Source organism: Bos taurus, chromosome 25 (genome assembly GCF_002263795.3).
Source record: "Bos taurus isolate L1 Dominette 01449 registration number 42190680 breed Hereford chromosome 25, ARS-UCD2.0, whole genome shotgun sequence".
Taxonomy (NCBI): Eukaryota; Metazoa; Chordata; class Mammalia; order Artiodactyla; family Bovidae; genus Bos; species Bos taurus.
In genome coordinates this window covers 28673995-28694102 of record NC_037352.1, presented here as the reverse complement: position 1 = coordinate 28694102, position 20108 = coordinate 28673995, and the positions used below count along the sequence as shown (strand labels likewise).

At 45.8% G+C, this 20108-nt stretch overlaps 1 protein-coding gene across 3 annotated transcripts in view; it reads right to left on the bottom strand.

The window, feature by feature from the left end:
* CALN1 (calneuron 1) overlaps positions 1-20108 on the bottom strand; it is a 462160-nt gene that overhangs the window by 404254 nt on the left and 37798 nt on the right. The window contains exon 1 of one of the 3 annotated variants that reach the window (XM_005224934.5): positions 9299-10243. The exons of 1 other annotated variant lie outside the window; for it this stretch is intronic. The gene's annotated coding sequence lies outside the window, so the exon portion shown is untranslated. Of the gene's footprint in view, positions 1-1934; positions 1997-9298; positions 10244-20108 lie in introns of those variants that run through there. One more of the 3 variants, XM_059881397.1, reaches the window with a different exon arrangement.

The following is a 20108-nucleotide window of genomic DNA, read 5'->3' as shown; positions in this document are numbered from 1 at the left end:
TGGACAAACCTCTCTGAGTCTTAGCAGACTCCTCTCCATAACTGAGTGGTTTAGATAAAATAAGTCCTATGGTCCTTTCCAGCAGTCAGAACCTCTGATTCTGACTCTATAAATGCTGACCAGGGACAAGACAACATTCTGGATCCAGAAAGACAAAAATAATGCAAGTGATTTGTAATTATGATGCTAACTTTTGGGCTCCAATACCTGAGCAATAACATTTCAATATTCAGAGATGAACTTTTAATGAATATTCAATTGCTCTATTGTTCTTTATAAGAATACAAAGTGGAAAAGGCAGGATCCGGGCCCCTTGTTCTCCAAACTCGGATGAACTAAGGAGGCCATACTCTCATGAAAAAGCGATGATCCCAGAAGCCCTCCTTGTGAGGCTAAGTAAGTCTGGAACATGTTTCTTCTAACTGGGCCCTGTTCTCTGGCAGCACCTCAGTTCAGTTCAGTTCAGTCGCTCAGTCATGTCCGACTCTTTGCGACCCCGTGGCAGCACCTGGAGCTGGTTAAAAATGCAGGCTCCCAGCCTGCTCCAGACCCGGCATCAGAACTTGCACTTGAACAAGATCCTCAGGCAATTGGCAGGCACTCTCCTTAGAGGAAAGCAAGTTGGCTGTACAGTGGAATCACCTGGGGTGGGGGTGGGGCGAGAACCTTGTCCCATTTCGCTCCCTCCCCCACCCTCACAGCGACGATTCAGGTTTCACTGGCCTAGGATGTGATGGGGCACTGGGACATTTTTAAGGTTTCCCAGGGAACTCTAACATGCAGCAAAGTCTGTGAAGTACTGAACTAAACTCTCAAGTTCAGGTTCTAAAATTCAAATCCAGAGCCAGCCAAAGAAAAAGTGAAAGTTGCTCAGTCATGTCCGACTTTTTGCGACCCCATGGACTAAACAGTTCATGGAATTCTCCAGGCCAGAATACTGGAGTGGGTAGCCTTTCCCTTCATCGAGGGGGTCTTCTCAACCCAGGGATCGTACCCAGGTCTTCCGCATTGCAAGTGGATTTTTTACCAGCTGAGCCACAAAGGAAGCCCAGAGCCAGCCAACCTCCCCCTAGAAAGATATGCATCACCTTTCCCAAGATCACAGCGGGGTCACCCACTCCCTGGAGTTCTACCTGATGAAGGGTCACCGTCCCAAGTCAGGCCCGGCCTCTGTCATGTACCTTTGTGTTTAAGATCACGGCCCTGTAGCCCCCAAGGTCCTGCAGGACATGGACACTCCCAGGGAAAGCTACCTGGCAGCACTGACTTGCTATTTCTTTCTTTCTTTCCTTCTCTCTGTCTCTCATGACAACCACAACACTCCAAATTAGAGGAAAGAACTCACTTATTTAGCAACACCTCTCATGCAAGGATCTCCAAGTACAGGGAATCCTCCGGCCAGCGGCTGGAACCCGCAGCCAGGAGAGTCCAGGGCACGTCCTCCCTGGCTTCAGTCCCTTCTAGTGTGCCAGATTCTGAGTCAGCCTGCGTCAGAACGAACGCCTTAAGCCCAAGGTCTCTGTGTGAGGAACCACTGACAGTACCCACCAGCATGTCTGTTTCCCTCCTCTTCAATTATATGATTCCTCCCTGTTGCCTCCTGCCCTTTGAAGGCTCCATGGATTCTGTGCTTCTGGGGTTTTGAAAGACACATCTACCTCCTTGGGTGTGAGAAGTTGAGAACTTTGGTGTTTATGTAAACACCAAAGGAGCCTTGTAGGAGCCTACATGTAAACACCCTGTAGGAGCCAAGCTGGGAGCCAGCAGTTCTTGAGTATACCGGGGCTCACAGGTTGGTTAGTGTTGGTACAACTAACTTGAGAGTTGAGTCTCCAAATGAAAGGAGAACCACCAGCCTCAGCTGAGGGCAGATGATATGTGTGGACTAGCTACCGCCAAGTGACTCGGGAATGAAAGGGACTGGGACAACTCACCAAACAGACTTGAAAACGCCATCCCCTCAGAGGACTCTTCGCAGCTCTATGTTCATGAGTCTGGCCAAAAGAAAAGTGATTTGACTAAAGTGATTTCACAAAGTCACACCTGATCTTTGTGGTAGAAAGTCTGCTTCTCTTTGGGAGAAGAGGGAAGGTGGAGATTTAACTAGTGAGTTACACATCTATCTCTAGAGGGGAGTCTATAGTGTAGTGAACCTGGGACCCTGAGTTGTCTGTTCATTTCTTCATCTGTAAAATGGGGGAAATGCTCATAATCAGAGAGTGGATGACACGTAGTAAGTACGATGCAAGTTTCCTAATATTACTTGTCACTTCCCGCTGGATCTGGAGTGTGTGTTTATGTGTCTGTGCATCAAATGAATCATCTACCATAGACCAGATGAAATAACAGAGCAACTGGTTTTAAGAATGAGCAGTGGGATGCTGGAGGCTGAATGGCTCCATCAATGTGCAGTACAGATGTTTTGAGGTTTTTCTTACCAGGCTATAAAAATGTTTACACAGTAATTAGGCCTGTTATCAGTACACAAACAGATTACACTTTACAGAATGAATGAACAGCACAAAAACCCTCCCATTTTTCATCAGGTTCAGCATGCTTTCCTAATTCTTGGGTTTACCAAAATAAATTCATTTTTCTGACAACACGGAGCGGGTGCCGAGTGTAGGGAAGAGGCCCTGGGGTGGGGAAATCGACTCTGTTTAACAGAACGCATGTCATGTGCTCTCTCCAGTCCTTCTTTCTCCCCATCTGTAAAATGAGATAACCAAGGTCCCTGCTCACTCATCAACTCCATGGTTCTATTACTTTTCAAGCATTCTCTTCTAAGAACGTCTTTGCTCTCCTCTTCCCCAAGAAAGGATGTGTTTAATTAAAGAACTGATGGGAAAGGTAGTAATTCTGCTGAATCACATGAGTCTCCCATCCAACACAGGAGCACGGAGTTGATGGCAGTTCAATCCTGACACTTCAGCCCCCAAGGCCAGTCTGCAGGATGAGACCATGAAGCACTTCCCAAACACATCCATGGCTCTGAGTAACACTCCATGGAATGCTTTGCTTTTCCTGTTTTCAAAGGATAATATTCCAAGGTAATAAACATGTCACCAAAATAATGAACCAAGCTCCCTGACTTGCACTTTCAAGTTTTCATAGGAGCAAACTTGTGTTAATGAAACAAAAGTGATTTGTAATCATAAACCCAACTTTGGGGTTCTAACACTAGAGTAATATTGTTTAAATGCTCAGAGATGAACTTTTAATGAATATTTAATTGCTCCATTTTTTATAAGTATAAAGTATGCTTTCAGTGAACACTCTGAATACTGAAAAGGCAAGAGGCCGTTTCTCCCAGCTAAATGATGTGTTCAAGTTTCCTAATGATTTTGTTTCAAGGGGGTAAAGGTCATCAAGGTTTCAAGCTCTAGAGGAAGGAGTCTGGGAGAGTCATTTGGAGAAAGGGTGACTTGTTACAGCAATATTCAAAAATCCTTCAACAAAATATAGATGGAGGTATTTGAAATGCTGAGGAAGAAAATCTAATGATACATGTACAAAAATATGAATGATCTGGGGAAGGAGAATGCAGAAAGGTGCTTTCGTTTTTTAAGGTAACATTTCCATATGACTTTAATTACTTTTTTTAAAAAAACAATGTTTGCTTTCATAATGAAAATATTTTTTAAGCATAAAACAAAGAGCCACCCACTGGACAGCTTGTACAAGGTTAAGCACCCTAATTTCGGCCCCAACCAGGACCCATGGGTTTTTCACATTAAAATTTCCAGAAATAAAACGGTAGGAAAAGAGTATTTAGTTGATACAGTCTCAAAACACCCCATCCATGACATTGGTGGTCATCAGTGAATACATTAAAAAAAAAATTGGTTCTGATTATAAAAGAAATTTGAGCTCATTTTAAAAAAATCATTCATAATGCCAATTCCTTTGGACAAGCACTGTTAACATTTTAAGTCCACTTCTTTCTATTATTCTTCTATACCACATTTTTAAACAAAACTGAAATCATACTAGAAATGTGGTTTTGTCCATACCCACATTTAATTGGTACATGAGAAACCACTAAATTAAGGTCACTAAAGCATTTTCTCTCCATCTGTTACTCTCAAATACTACGTTTCATTTTAGACTCTGATGAATAGAGATTCACATTCTTGCACTAAGGTAGTACACACAGAAGGCACAGCTGCCAGGGTGATCTTTTGAAAACAGAAATTGGATCATGTCAGTTTGCTGTTTAAAACCCCTCCTGGTCCTCCTAACTAATTCAGTATCAAATCCAAACTCTGCAGGGTGACCTCCGAGGCCCCCCATGAACTAGCCCCTACTTCTCGGTACACATCTCCTGCCATGCTAGCCTCCTTCCTGTTCCTCAACACACCCAGCAGTGTCTACCTCAGGACCTTTGCACTGGCAGATGACACTGCCTGGAAGTTCTTGCCTAGACCTTCTCCCAACTTACCCAGCCTAACTATGACTCCTCAGTAAGAACTTTCTTGACCACCCAATCTGAAGAAATCCCTGCCTTTTCCTCCATGATATCACCTAATTTTATTTTCCATTTTTGTTTTTTCATTGTCTTACACCACTAGAATATGAGAGTACCACCTCTATCTAATTGGCCATTGTCCCTGGTACCTGGTACAGAGATGCTCAATAAATACAGGATGAATGAATGAAAATGCTTTCAAACTACCCAGATTTGTGGGGCATGAGCTAAAGTAACCTATTTAAACAGGCCTTATCCTCAGCAGCACTGCCCCTTAATGAGACTTTTTAAAATAGGCTGTTACCTTCTCCCACGGCCTGATCACAGAGAACTGCCCACAGCTCTGCCAGTGAGGAAACAAGTGAGTTATTTAGTCTGGCCAGACTTTCATTTTGCTTATCCACCTCGTTACCTATGCTGGAAACTCTGTGGTCATGCTACACCCTTCCCTTCTCCTACTAATACTCCTACTCAATCAGTGAGTCCCACCAACTAAGCCTCCTGTGGAGGACACGCCCAAGTCTTCCAGCAGATTTATTCCAGCTTCCTTTCAGAAAAACTACCTCTCCCCAGTCCAATGAAATTTCAGAAAGCTATTCCTGATATGAAGACCCAAAGCTTTGCCAGTTAGAGATTTCCTCTGAGCATTTTGAATATAGCAGAATAATAATAATAATAAGATGATGATGATGATGGAGGGAAAGGATAGAGATCATTTACTTTCATAGCATCACCTGAGAGAAACCATAAGACTACTCCAGCCACCAAGATCCCCTCGACTACCTAATTCCCAACTGCTCCAAGCCTGGCTCTTCAGGCGTGTCCCCAGCCCTGTGAATTTCCATCAGAGCTTGTACAACATTCTCCTTGTGGGCTTTAGTTGCTAGCTAGAGCTGGTTTCTGTTGCTTGCAACCCAGAAACCCTAACTGAGAATTCTCCTAAATGTTTGCTCAATCCATCTCTTCTCCTCCATAGTCCCCACCATAGCCTCAGCTCCAGCCACCTCACCGGTATCTACGCCTCTGGTCTTCTCACTGCCAAATCCATTCTCCACAAGGTCTCCAACCAGACTTACCTAAAACTCCAATCTGACCTTGCCACTCGCCCCCTAGTCCTGACCACAAGCATTCTGCTACCATTCCAGCCTCTTCTCTCGTCCTTCCCTGCCTCACTCTTGAAGCTCCAGGGGGTCCAAATTACCAGTTGCTTTATCATATCTTCCATGTGTTTTCTTACCTCTCCCATAACATCCTCTGCCTGGAATACCCATGGAGGACTGGCTACTTCATAGCCATCCTTCAAGCTCAGCTCAGACATCAGTGTCACACTAGACTGACTGCCTCCCATCTCTGCTCACAAATGTGTATCCCTCACACATGGTCTGCCTTCCCCATTAATGTGTAAATTTTCTGATGGCAGCCGCTGTGTCATATTCATCTCATGTTCATTTCTATATCCATACCACATAATAGGCACTGAATACATTTTTGTTCAATGTTAAATGATTAAAAACATCATTCACTCAGAAAGCCCCAGGTTGGATGCCACAACTGTGCTTTCATTTTCCTCCTTTCAAACCACATGCAGAATTAGCCTCCAAGGGAGCCACTGAGGGGTCAGCCAATGCCTTGCCCATCTTGAAGGACAGTTTCATTGTTTGCGAGTTGGGATGCACACTGTCTTAACAAGCACTGGAGGCTGTGGCTCGTTGCGCAGCCTAATGGTTCTCCATCATGAAAAGACATTTCAGACACTCTGACTACATCAGGTTAAGCTTCAAGGGAAGGGCAAAGATGTCACCCAATTCCATACCACTGTGGGCACAGAGAGGGAACAAGCGACCAAAGGCACCACCATCTATAATTAAGCCAGCGTGGACTTGAGCCCCACGTGGCTCCAATGTGGGCACACGTGGAGGGCAAGGCCTCCTTCCCTGACCCACTGCACAAGACAGAGCTCCTTCCATGCCTGAGTTTCCTTGTCAGGAATAAGGAATGAGATGCTGCCCTGGATTCACTCAGCACAGAAAGGGCACCCGCCTTGGGTCTGATCCTGGACAAGGCACTGAAGGTCAAAGGTTACTAAAACACTCTTCAGATCATGAGCAGCAGGGTGCAAAGAGCCCTGGACCTACAATCAGGAACACCAGCCTCTTAGAATCAAACCCTAACCCTGCCTCTTACCCACAAACTACCTGCTCACATGAAAGTTAGTTACCCACCTTCAGCATCAGTTTCCAAATATAAAACATGAAGGTTACGTGAGCTCCAATGTGTAGAAGTGTCTGACATCAAGAAGGGTCCCAGAAATCTGAATTAAGAGGGTGTGCAAAGGCCTTAAACATCCAAGTTCTCTTTGAGCCACCAGAATTCCTCTCTATGTAAGAACTAGCGCCCCCTTCTGCCACCCAATGGGCACTGCAGAGGCTGTCGGAGCCGGAGTGGGCTGCCAAATCTAGCTAGCAGACAGTGCCAGGACCTAAGACCAGCCCTCAGATACATCTCTCCCACTGTTGATCCAGAAGCACGCCGTCCCTCCCAAAGCCACTTGCAACGGAAAAGAAATTTCTAGACGGCCGCCTAACCTTGCCCAATGCTTGGGCACTGATCAGAGGCCTCCCACTGTGGAGATAAATGTTAACCAAGCAGCCTTCACACCTGCACCCTCACCTCACCCCAATCCCCACCATCCCTTCGCAAGGAAAGGGAGCCGTGGGTCTCCATCACGTCCTGCCCATCATGTTCTCCATGGAACCAGCTGAATGAAATTATTTTCTTTCTGCAAAGCCCTTTGCAGCACCCTCACTAAAGGCCTGATTACTGGCAGTAGTTACAGTCCGAGTTCAGAGAAAGGTAATCTCAATGAACAATTCTAAGAGGATTTAGCGCTCCTCCAATAAAATATCCGAGGGATTGGGTTTCCAGAGAGTTTTGTTTTCATTACTCCACTTGGATACAGTCAGTAACCAACATCCAGTGTTGTAGACCAGCTTCTTGGTAAACATAGCTGTTTTTCAGGCAGCTACTGCCATTAAAAACCCACATGTCTGCAGTGAACTCAGAAAGGGGCGGGGGGGCCTCAGCTGGGCCTCCATTAGAACAGGCCGCGGGAAACACTGCCCAGGGGCATCCATCAGGCATGTGTAGGGGCCAATTGCCTAAGGAACTAGCAAAGTTTTGCAGCTCCTGGAGCCCAAGAATCCATCCTTAGCTGGGGGTGTCTCAAGAGAGCAGCAACACAGGCGCCGTCCGAGCTGCCTCCAGACTTCACAGCCTCAAAGAACCAAGTAGCAAAGACAATGGAGATTCCATCAACACCTCCTTCTACCTGCAACACTTTTTTTTCCCCAAAAAATAGATGAAATGAAAACCACCAACAAACCAAGGAGGAGAGCTGCGGTCAGGGTTGGATGAAAACCGTGTCCTCCTCTGGCCTCAAGACAATTTCACACCAAATGGCTTTAAAACCCTTTCCAAGGCTCAGAGGCCTGAACTGAAAGAGAGTTTATCTTTTGGACTGCGAGTCAGCAGTTAAGGAAGCAGAACGTGGAAATCCTAAGAGTTTTCACTTTTGCACGAATGCTCTGTGTGTCTGGACACACGAAGGGAAGAAATCTACCCATTCCTCCTAGAGAAGGCCACCCCAACCCCATCCCTGAGGCTGTTCTTATATAGTTATTACTAGCACTAATCAGACTTCAGTCGGCACGACCTAACACAGCCACACACACCGGCACTGAGCTGTTCTCCCCCGAGCCCAGCAAAATACGGAGCTCAAGGCCTGGGGATGGCGCCCCAGTCTTGGGACCTCAGGAACTGCAGGCATCATTTCACGGGGCAAAGGACTTCATCAACACAAGGAAGGCGCTTTCCGCACACACACACTGGCCCTCAAAGAAAAAAATGCAGAGGGAAATGATGCTGGGGATGGGGGCAGAGGGCGCACGTGGCTGGCGCCTAGATAGCAAAAAGTAGCCCTCGCTCCACGTTCAGCACCCCATCCCGTCGGGGTGAGGCATCCTCCACTCTCCCTGGCCCCGAGGCCGTCCCCAGAACTACCTGCTGCTGCCTAGGCGCCCTCAGGCCAAGTCTGAAGAAGTTCACTCCGCGTCGCGCCAGTCCGGGGACGCTGGGGCATCCAGTAAACCCAGACCGCCCGGCGGAGTCGGCGCCCGCCTCTGCCGGGGCGCGGGACTCTGGAAGCTGCCGGGGACCCAGAGGCCAGCTGAGTGACAGCCAGGTCCCACGCTGGGCTGCCGGAGGGCTCCGGGTGATCCCGCGCTCCCCAGGGCCGGCAGACACCGGGCGGTGGCGGCGAGGAGCGTGCGCCCGGGAGGGCGAATAGCCCTCGCCGGGGCTGGAGGTGGAGGGAATCCTCCCCCGAATGCCAGGACTCCCGGCTTCCCGGGTACCTGGAAGCCGCCCGGCTCTCCACCTGGGCTGCGGTGCAGTTCCTCTCCCTTCCACCGCCCAGGCGCCCGCGGCCGGGGGCGCGCAGACAAGCGGCTACCGGCGCCGGGGACTCGGCGAACGGCGCCCAGCCTGCAGCCCGCACAGTTCTGGGACACCCGGGTGGGACACCCGTCGCCCTGCCCGGACCCCACGCCCCCAGGCGGGCGGACACCCGCCACCCCCAGGGAGAGCAAGGAGGCTCGGGCAACCCCCAGCCGCCCGGTGCCCTCTTCCAGCGCCAACAGGTATGGGAGGCGTTGTCGCCAGCCCGCCCACTCTGGGGCTAGGGCCCGCCACAGCCCCGGGCTTTGGGCACGGGGCAGAAGGGCGGACGGAGGGAAGAGGCGAGGGCGGGAGCGAGCGGGCGGCGGCACTCACCTCTGGCTGGGCCGGGGCCGGCCGCGCGGGCCCGCCGCCCCGAAGCTCGGGTTCCGAGGCGCCTCCGCGCGCGCCGGGGGCTTCCTCCGAGGCCCGCAGGGAGGAGGTGGCGCGGGGGGAGGCGCCGGCGGGCAGCGCTCAGCCTCACACTCACACCCCCGGCCGGCCGCCGCGGCCCCGCGCCGGCATCCTCGCTGCCGCCGGCTCCCACGGCGCCCCGGGCTGCTCCCCAAGCGCGCGCCGGGGTCGGCGCGAGCCCCTCGTCGGCTCGGAGCGCGATCTGGGCGCGCTCCTCTTGTCCTTGTCCTCGGCTCCCGTCTGGGGACGCTGCCCCGCACCCCGGCTCGGCGCGCGGCTCTACCCCTCCCGCTCCCGCTGGCCGTGCAGAGCCCCGGCGCGCGGGCTCAGCCCATGTGCGCGGCTGCCTCGCTGCGCCCCGAAGCCTAGTGGCCGAGGCCCCGCCGGAGTTGCGCGCCCTAGAAACTCCATGCAGCTCCGGCCTCCTCCCCGGCTCCTCCCCAGCGGGCCCCCCGGGGCCTTGAGGCAGCCCGCGGCGCTGTCCCCGCCCTGCCTTCGCCCGCGTCAGGAGCCGGGGTTCTGGGCGCGCCTCGCCTCGGAGGGTCGGGGAGCCCCCACCCCCACCCCTCCGCCTCGCCAATGGCTCCCTCGGTTTCCAGGCAGCGCAACCTGAGGAACGCCTCGGCGCGCGCGCACTCACACTCGCTCACACACACACACACACACACGCACTGCACACACAGGCACACGCGCGCGGGGGGCGAACTGGAGCTTGGCAGACGGTCCTCCTTCCTTCCTCCCCAAAGAAGCTGCCCACGTTAACTCCGGCAAACTGCTGTTCCCCGTATTGGACAGCTCACCGAAGCGCCCCCCACCTTAACTACTTCATCCCCGGCGCCAGGATCACACCTGCATCCGCGCCCAGGGCTAGGGCAGGCGCCGAGTTAAGGTACTGGCGGCCAGAACTGGGGGAGGAGGAGGGTTCGGGGTGCCCACCGCAGTATCACCTAGGGAGGCACTTCTGCAGCGACCGCCTGCTGACCTCTGATCCCGCTCCCGGGGGTCTGAGAACACGTGGTTTGGCCCCTCACCTCCCTTCCCAAGGTCACAGAATGGATTCGATAAGGGGTTGAGGGTGCCTGGACACAGGTGTGAGCTTGACATCTCGAAGACTGTCTGCAACCTGCCCTCACACTGCCCTCTGCCAAGTCCATACCCAGATAGGCCCCTTTCCTCCCCTGCCCCATGCCTCAAGGGCAACCCTTTAACTGAGTCTCCAGTCACCTTTTCTAGTCCCCTACCTGTCTACCTCTCATGTGCCCAGAAGCTGACAAACTACACAGTGCTACCAAGGTTTGTGTTGCAAAAAGAAAAAATCAAAAGCATCAGGAGGCATCTCAGTCTGTCCCATAGACAAACACCTACCAGTCTCCTTCTGCCCCTCCCAAGGGTGTGCCATAGGAGAAAGAACTCACCTGGCTGGAGCAGACTAGTCTTTCCTGACAGCACCCTCTTTTCCAAGGTCCCCAGTTTCTTGCCCCCCTCTAGGTGGCAGAAAGACTAAGCCACCAGCTCAGATTCTTCCAATTCCCAGTATCAAAGAAAAGAGATACATAAACATTCTCACACCAATCAGAAGCAAAGCAGGCAATACTGCCCTAAGCCTCTGGTCCAAATAGCTCAGTAATCACCTCTCTTCTGGCTGGTGCAGGTGCCAAGAGAATGTGGGCATTGGTGCTGCCAGCCAGGGGCACAAGTTAATCAGGGTCCCCTCCTTGCCTGCACCTCCTGGTTTGCACCCTGGGTGTGGTTCCTCTGAGCCCTAGTAACACACTCATTGCTGATACTATACCTTGGGCATTCAACCTTTGCTACCCTGTATTCTCCTATCTTTTCTTGTACCTGCCCTACTTCCCAAATTATCTTCTTAAGCCACTGGCTGAATCTTATGTACATAGTTCAACGATGTACATAGAAATCGTTTCCAGAAGTTTTTCTGAAAGGTCACAGGCACATGAACTAATAGAGTTGGTAGAGTTCAGAAGCATCTTTCCCTCTGAAAGTTTGGATGAAAGCTGCATCTTCTAGCAATGTTTCCTCCCCTAGCAATCAGTTGTTTTGGCATTTTCTGGATGGCAACCAGGTCACCAAAGAGCCTTAAGCGAGTCTATAAACACACATGGAGCTCCTGGTACAAAGTAGATTTAACCCTTTAACCAGAGGAGGACACGTCTATCAGATCTCTGCCCTCACTGCTTGTGTGAATGTGGGTAAGTTGTTTGTTCTCTCTAAATCTTGCTGTCCTCTATAAAGAATGGACTGTGGACACAGAGGAGGAAGGAGAGGGTGGGATGGACTGAGGGAGCAGCACGGACATACATACGCCGCCGTGTGTGAAGTAGCTGGTGGGAGCTGCTGTGCAGCACGGGGAGCTCAGCTCCGTGCTCTGTGCCGGCCAAGAAGGGCTGGATGGGGGATGGGAGGGAGGCTCCTGAGGGAGGGGATATATGTATACAGATAGCTGATTCATATTGTTGTACCGCAGAAACTAACACAACATTGTAAAGCAAATACACTCCAATTAAATAAGTAAATAAAAACCTCACTGTCCCCAGTGAGGTAAAAATGGGGATTTTATCACTTCTACCTCAGCCCTTCCCCTGTCTTTCCTTCCTTTATTTTACCTTCAATAAATATCTTTACTTCAAGTGCCCAAGACAGTCAAGGGTAGGGGGTGATGAAGGGTCTGTTGCATTCTGAAAAGAAATGAGCAGAAAAAGAAAAAATCATCTGGGTACGTGTTGGAGGATAACATTTTCCATGTATCTTATCAAAGTGCAGACTATGGAATGCATTGGCTTCTTTACAATACACATTCTTTACTTTGTGGCAAGAGGTTAGAGTGGTTTGTTAGGCAGCAACAGATAATCAAAACGAAATTTGGTACCTGGAAGTAGACTGCTGCTGTAACCAACACTTAAAACATTGGCTCTGGGACTGGACAATGAACAGAAGCTAGATGTGCCCCATAAGACTGTTAGTGAAAGCTGCAAGGGCCTCAGGAAGACTCTTGGAGAGGACCTGAAGGACACTGAGAACACTGTTCCTGGACAAAAGAGCACCTAAGCCATGGACTGATGGGTCAGTTAGCAAGACATGACAGATGAGAAGGCAACCTAATGAGTTCATGGACCTGACTAGAAGAGTTCCAAGTAGAGCACAGAAGAAGCCAACTGGGCTTTTTGAGATGCCTATGATGAAAGACAAGCGGAGATGAATTAAAGCAGAAATTATTCCCCTTTTTGTGGTAGAATTTAGAGGAAATAGAACCAGGACCTGCTGGGTTAGAGTGGAGAACTGTTCCTCCTGATTCTGACATCTCCTTGCAAAAACATTCAAATCCCGGGGCAGTAAAATGTGGTCTGCAGATAAAGATGAAGTTAGGGATGAGGCAGTCAGAACTTTTGTTAAGACCTCACACAGGGACTCCCCTGGTGGTCCAGTGGTTGAGAATCTGCCTGCTAATGCAGGCAACACAGGTTTGATCCCTTTCCATGAAATAAGATCCCACATGCCACAAGGCAACTGAAGCCCATGTGCCTCATTAGAGAGTAGCCCTCATACAGCAGCAAGGAGCCCAGTGTGCTACAGCAAAGACCCAGCACAATTAAAAAAAAAAAACCTCACACATATTTAAGTGCAGGCCTAAACGAGCTTTCAAGAATCTTAGAGATATGGTGCCTCAGCCGCCTCACCAATAGCTTGAGTCACAGTAAGTCCTCAATAGTTTTAAAGAAAACATATCAGATATGCAGATGACACCACCCTTATGGCAGAAAGTGAAGAAGAACTAAAGAGCCTCTTGATGATAGTGGAAGAGGAGAGTGAAAAAGTTGGCTTAAAGCTCAACATTCAGAAAACTAAGATCATGGCATCTGGTCCCATCACTTCATGGCAAATAGATGGGGAAACAGTAGGAACAGTGGCTGACTTTATTTTTGCGGGCTCCAACATCACTGCAGATGGTGACTGCAGCCATGAAATTAAAAGACACTTACTCCTTGGAAGGAAAGTTATGACCAACCTAGACAGTATATTAAAAAGCAGAGACATTATTTTGCCAACAAAGGTCCGTCTAGTCAAGGCTATGGTTTTTCCAGTAGTCATGTATGGATGTGAGAACTGGACTATAAAGAAAGCTGAGCATTGAAGAATTGATGCTTTTGAACTGTACTCTTGAGAGTCCCTTGGACTGCAAGGAGATCCAACCAGTCCATCTTAAAGGAGATCAGTCCTGGGTGTTCATTGGAAAGACTGATGTTGAAGCTGAAACTCCAATACTTCGGCCACCTGATGTGAAGAACTGACTCATTTGAAAAGACCCTGATGCTGGGAAAGATTGAAGGCGAGAGGAGACGGGGACGACAGAGGATGAGATGGTTGGATGGCATCACCGACTCGATGGACATGGGTTTGGGTGGACTCCGGGAGTTGGTGATGGACAGGGAGGCCTGGCGTGTTGCGGTTTATGGGGTCGCTAAGAGTCAGACACAATGGAGCGAATGAACTGGAACTGGATCAGTTTGGGACTAAAAGGGACAGAGGTGGTACAAAAGGAAAGAAGGCCTCTGGATCCCCAACCCTTAATGGCTGCACACAGGAGCCATTTCTTCTGAGGGAGAAGGACTCTTGGAGGAACCAAGAGCCCAAAAGATAAAGCCAAGAGCCGTGAAGAATCATTCCCAAGAAGCAGGACTGGGTCTTAATTAAAGAACTGATGACATGCTCCCAGCTGGATTTCAGAACTGCTGTGAACTGGAGTGACTGCTATGGGAAACACTACCTACATCCTCCCTTACTGAATGGGTGTCCATTGCAATTGGGCTTCCCCCAGGGCTCACTGGGTAAAGAATACATCTGCAGTGCAGGAGACACAGAAGACAGGTTAGATCCCTCTGTTGGGAAGATCCCCTGGAAGAGGAAATAGCAACCCACTCCAGTATTCTTACCCAAAAAAATCCCATGGACAGAAGGACACTATCGGACTAGATTCCATGGGGTTGCAAAGAGTCACTCAGTCACAACAGCGACTGGCAGTCACACTCAGTAAACTCTATCAAAGTTACTGTATCTCTGCCTCACTGCCATATGTGGGGTGTTTAGAGGAGAGGCAAAAGGAGCTTACAGATCTTCAGGCTGAGAAAACCTGCCCTGAACCTGCTTTAGATAAACAGATCCAGGACCTGTGAGCATGGTGCCCACAAGGAGATGAGACTTTCTGGAGCTTGTGAATGTGTCTGGATATGTTTTATGTTAGAAGAATATAAATAATGCTTGGCTGAAGGGGAATTTTTGACTGTGTTGAATTAAAGATGGCTTTAAATTCTTTAATATTCCTGTCATCAAGTTGGAATCTACGGGACTTCTCTGGTGGCTAAGACTTCATGCTCCCAAGGCAGGGGGCCTGGGTTCATCCCCTGGTCAGAGAACTAAGAGTTCACATGCCACAACCAACGATCCTGCATACCACAACTAAAAACCCTGCATGCTGCAAGTAAAGATCCCACGTGCTGCAACTAAGACCCAGCCCAGGCAAATAAATTAACTTTTTAAAAAAATTGGAATCTACATCACTCTTCCCTTGAATCTGGACTATCTGGATTCCCTTGATATCCTGCTCTAGCTAGGATACGTTACTTCTTTAATCGAATAAAGAATTAAAGTTATTTTTGTGCCAGGTTCTAGTTTAGGACTTAAACCAGAAGCTCTTGTTTTCTGTCTCTTGAAACACTCTCTTAGGGCTCTAAGTCACCATGTGAGAAGGCCAATTACCCACAGTCCACCATGCTGCAAGGCAGCTCAAGCTAGCTTGAGCTGGAGGAAAGGAAGTTGGGAGGTAAGGAAGGAGAAATAGAGAGCGGGGCTGCTGAAGGAGAGAGAGAGATCTGGTCAGTCCTCAGCTATTCTAGCCCCTGCTGTAAGAGTCCTCCCAGCTGAGGACTATATGAATTCCTGACCTACAGACTAAAAGAGGTAGTATAGTAATACATTGATGTTTTAAACCATTTAATTTTGGGGTGATTTGTTATGCAGCAGTAGATAACCAGAAAGAATGTGGTAAGTTGGAAAGATTTACAAACTATATTGTAGAGTGAATTGCAAAATAACACACATGACAACATTCTTGAAAAAGAAAACTTTGCACATAGTGTCCATATATACATAATATAACTAGAATGCTATACATGACCTAACTCTGGAGAATCAGTACTAAGAAGATTTCTACTTTTAGATATACATTCTGTGAACATTCTGTAACAAAGGTTTTTCATATTGGCTTAATTTTTAAGTGAGAAAATATCCCATATTTATTTTATTTCAAAGCAATAAACACTTTGTATACAACCATAAAAAGAATAACACACTCTCTGCTTTAAAAAAAAAAAAAAAAACAAAGGATTTACTCTGTGACTGGATTATTAGTGAAAAGAGATTATATTGATATACGTGCTGATAATTCTTTTCATCTCTAGGATAAAGAAAATTTAAGTTCCCAACAAAGCAAAAACAAGTTATCAACAAAGGGGGAGAAAGACTGGCTTCAGGAGTGTATGTAACACTAGATCACAGAATTAAAATGAACCAATAAACAGGATAACTGGTCTCATATAGGACTTATACATATATTTAGGTTGTTATCATGTATGAAACTAAGAAGAAAATAGTTTCCAAATGAAACAAATGAGAAAATAAATGGTCTTTTTTTTTTTTTTAACATATTCTGGAAAAACACTCAAAGACTTGCATTAGCCAATTAAAAAAAAAAAAAAATGGAATCAAAGTGAAGAACTCAAGAATGGGTCCAGGAATCCAGAGAGAAGGAAAGGGCACTGGTGTGAACCTGAAATTCTCTGCTGCCTTTGATTTTGAAACATTACCTGATTTCCAAGTTGCATTGGACCAAAAGGCCAAAAAGAAAGTACTATCTCAGAAATTTTGAGAATATCACAGACTTAGAGAGAAAATAATCAGCTTGCAGTACTACCAAGACAGTCAGGACCTGAGGGACTAAAATCCATGGAAAGAAAACCTCAGAAAAGTGAATGTATTATTCTGTTCCACTCTCCCCCTAAAGGCACTTGCCTCATTTTAAGCAGCACAGAGTGAAAAACAAAGAAAAGAAACCAAGCCGAGGCTAAGTGGCTACACGGAGAAGGAGAGTACTTAGGAACCTCACAATGCCAGCAGAATGAAAAACTGGAGCTTAGAACCTGACAAGGAGGAAAGCGCAAATAAATACCCCAGGGTTTCATCTGAAGCTCTTAAAAGACAATATGTATTAAGATGAATAGCAGACCAGAAGTTTTAAGAGAATCAAATTCATCTTCAAATTATCTCAATTATTGTTAGTAAAAGTTGATCTACATCTCTCCTAACTGCCTGCTAGATGAAAACTGTTATCTCTCTGAGGAGACAGAACAACATGTAGAACCACAAAACATTTCAAATATAATATCTGGCATTTAATTTTTTAATTGCCAAACATGTCAGGTAATGAGGCCAAAATAAGAAAAACCAACAGAAAAACCAACAGACAGTAAAAACATAGGTGATCCAGATACTTGAGTTATGTAAAATGAACATTAAAATAACTGCGATGCATGTTCAAGAAAATGAATGATAAGACAAAGAAATTTACCAGGGAAGAACTAGAATTTATTTTGAAAACAGAATAAAATGGTAATTCTGGAACAACAACAACAAAAAATTCCTTCAGTAGATGTTCTTAAAGCAGGACCAACACAACAAAAGAGATCAGTGAACTGTTAATTAAGTCAGAAGAAAATATCTTATTGAAGTATAAAGAGAGGAAAGAAAGAAAAATAGAGAAAAGAGCTTAAGAGATACATAGAATATCATTAATGGTCAAACATGTAATTGAAGTCTGAAAAAAAAGGAGGGGTTGGTGGACAGAATGTGGACAGATAAAATCTTGGCTGAGAATTTTCCAAAGACTGATTAAGCCACAATTTCAGGAAGTCCTAATAACTCAAACAGGATATGTGCAAAGAAAGACATACATGGGCAATCATAATTACATTTCTAAAAACCAATGACAAAATATTAATATTAAAAGAACCCAGTCCCTCCTGTTTACACACACACAAACACACTACTTTCAAAGGAACAACAGATGACTTCTCATCAAAATGACAAAAGTTAAGTATAACTTAGAAACATTGGTATAATCTTTGATGTGTTAAAAGAAAACAACTGTCCATGTAAAATTCTGAATGCAGTGAAAATATCCATTAGAAAGAAAGCTGAGGAATTTTTGCTTCTAAGCTAGCGCTAGACTTACCCCCATCCTACCTCCCACACTGTTACCACTAGAAAACTTCGTATAAAAACATATAAATTAACTGTTTTCAATAATTGGACAATAGCCAGTGAAGGACGGTAATCCACATGAGAACAGAAAGAAGTAAGAGGAGCCCTACAATTGCCCGGTCTCTGCCTAGAGTCATTTTCTGTACAACGTAGAGGAAAAAGAAACCAAAACAGCACCGTGGTCTCACTGAGCTGAGGAAACAGAGCTCACTCTTCATGGAGGCTTAGGGAGCTGGAATTTGTCAGGCAGAACACTGGAGGGAGAAAACTGCAGCAAAGAGCTGAGAAAATCTTTATAGGGATTCCTGCGAGTTCTGGGTTGATAACTAAGATGCACATTCACAGGATAAAATTCCACATGGTCAGGCAAAGAAGAGCTGGTGGAGGGCTGTAAGTTGAACAATTCCTAGAGCTAAGAAAGAACTGGAAGACATTTAAGTTCTGATGAGCCTGAGTGGACAAAACACCTGCGATTCTGGTAGAGACCGCAGGTAGATTGTACCTTAGAAGTAGGACTGAACTAGCCTTAGGATAGAAGTTACTCTACTGCCATAACCAAGCTTTAAAAATCATCAGATAAATCAAGCCAATTCTCAGGTAAACTCACCTGGGTAAGAAACAAACTTCAAAACTCTTTAAGGACAGCAACAAAATCCAGATATTTGAAAAATAATTAACACTAAAGCAGGCATAAAAGAGGAAAGAGGAAAGAACAGACAGGACAATAGAAAATAAACATTAGGCTAGTAGATCGAAAACTAAATATACTGTGAATTACATTTAATTTAAAGAGTTTAATGCTATAATTAAAGGACAGAAAACATCAGGCTGGATAAAAAATACAATAATACCCAAAAGAGACTGTTTACAAAATGCACTCTTTAAATATACAAACACAGATATGTTAAAAGTACAAGGATAGAAAAATGTACAAGAATGAAAATGTACAAGAAAAAAGTACAGAGATGAAAATATTAATCATAAGAAATATGGAACAATTACATTAAATATTGGACAAAATGTATTGCCAGACATAGAGTTAATTAATAAAGATAAAAAGCCAATTAATTAAGAAAATATAATAATCCAAAATGTACCCATAATAAAGCTTTTAAAATAGGTGAAGCACAATACATGAAGTAAAAACCAAATCCACACACGTAGTGGACACACCTCCCTCAGCATGGATAAAACATGTAAAGATACAGAAGATTTGTGAAACACTAGGAAATAACTTGACCAGCCTGAATTTATAAAGCATTGCATTAGCCACTGCCAGATACACAATCTTTTCAGGTATACATGGAATGTCCATAAAAGACCATATGTTGGGCCTTAGAATGATTCTCAATAAATTAAAAAATATTGAGATCACACAGAAAGCATTCTCTGCCCACAATGGAAATGTATTAGAAATAAATAACAATAAGGCATTTAGAACATTCTCAAATATTTTATAAATAAAACACAGTTTACATAATGCACAAGCCAAAGAATAAAAAACAAAGGATAAAAAGTCAAAGGAAAAAAAATTAAAAAAACAATTTTTTTAAATTTTAGAGCAAATGAAAATGCAATGTGTTAAACTTTGTAGAATGCAGCTAGAACAGTGCTTAGAGAGAAAATTATAACTTAAAATATTTATTTTAGAAAAAGAAAGATTTAAAAGTAATATTCTAAGATTTCACTCTAAGAAGCTAGAACAAAAACAAGTTAAACCCAAAGAAGATAGAAGGAAGGAAATAATAAAGGTAAGAGAAGAAATCAATGAAATAGAAAATGTACAAATAATAGAGAAAATCAAAGAAAATATAAGTAAAATTGGTAAATCTCTGCTGCTGCTAAGTCGCTTCAGTTGTGTCCGACTCTGTGCGACCCCATAGATGGTAGCCCACCAGGCTCCCCTGTCCCTGGGATTCTCCAGGCAAGAACACTGGAGTGGGTTGCCATTTCCTCCTCCAATGCATGAAAGTGAAAAGTGAGAGTGAAGTCGCTCAGTCGTGTCCGACTCTTATCGACCCCATGGACTGCAGCCCACCAGGCTCCTCTGTCCATGGGATTTTCCAGGCAAGATTACTGGAGTGGGGTGCCATTGCCTTCTCCCGGTAAATCTCTAACCTGATTTTAAAATCTGGAGAATATACAAATTACCAAGATCAGGCCTAATGGAAGGGACTTCAGTATAAATCCTAAAGACATTAAAAATAACAAAGAAATATTATAAATAACTTTATTCCAAAAAACTTGACCACTTGGACAAAATAGAAAAAACTCCTTGAGAAGTAGACACAAGAAGAGATAGAAAATATGAATAGTTTCATACCTTTTAAAGAAATTTAATTCATAATTAATAACCTCCTCCTTCCAAACACAACAAATCCCTTTATGCTCAGATGACTTC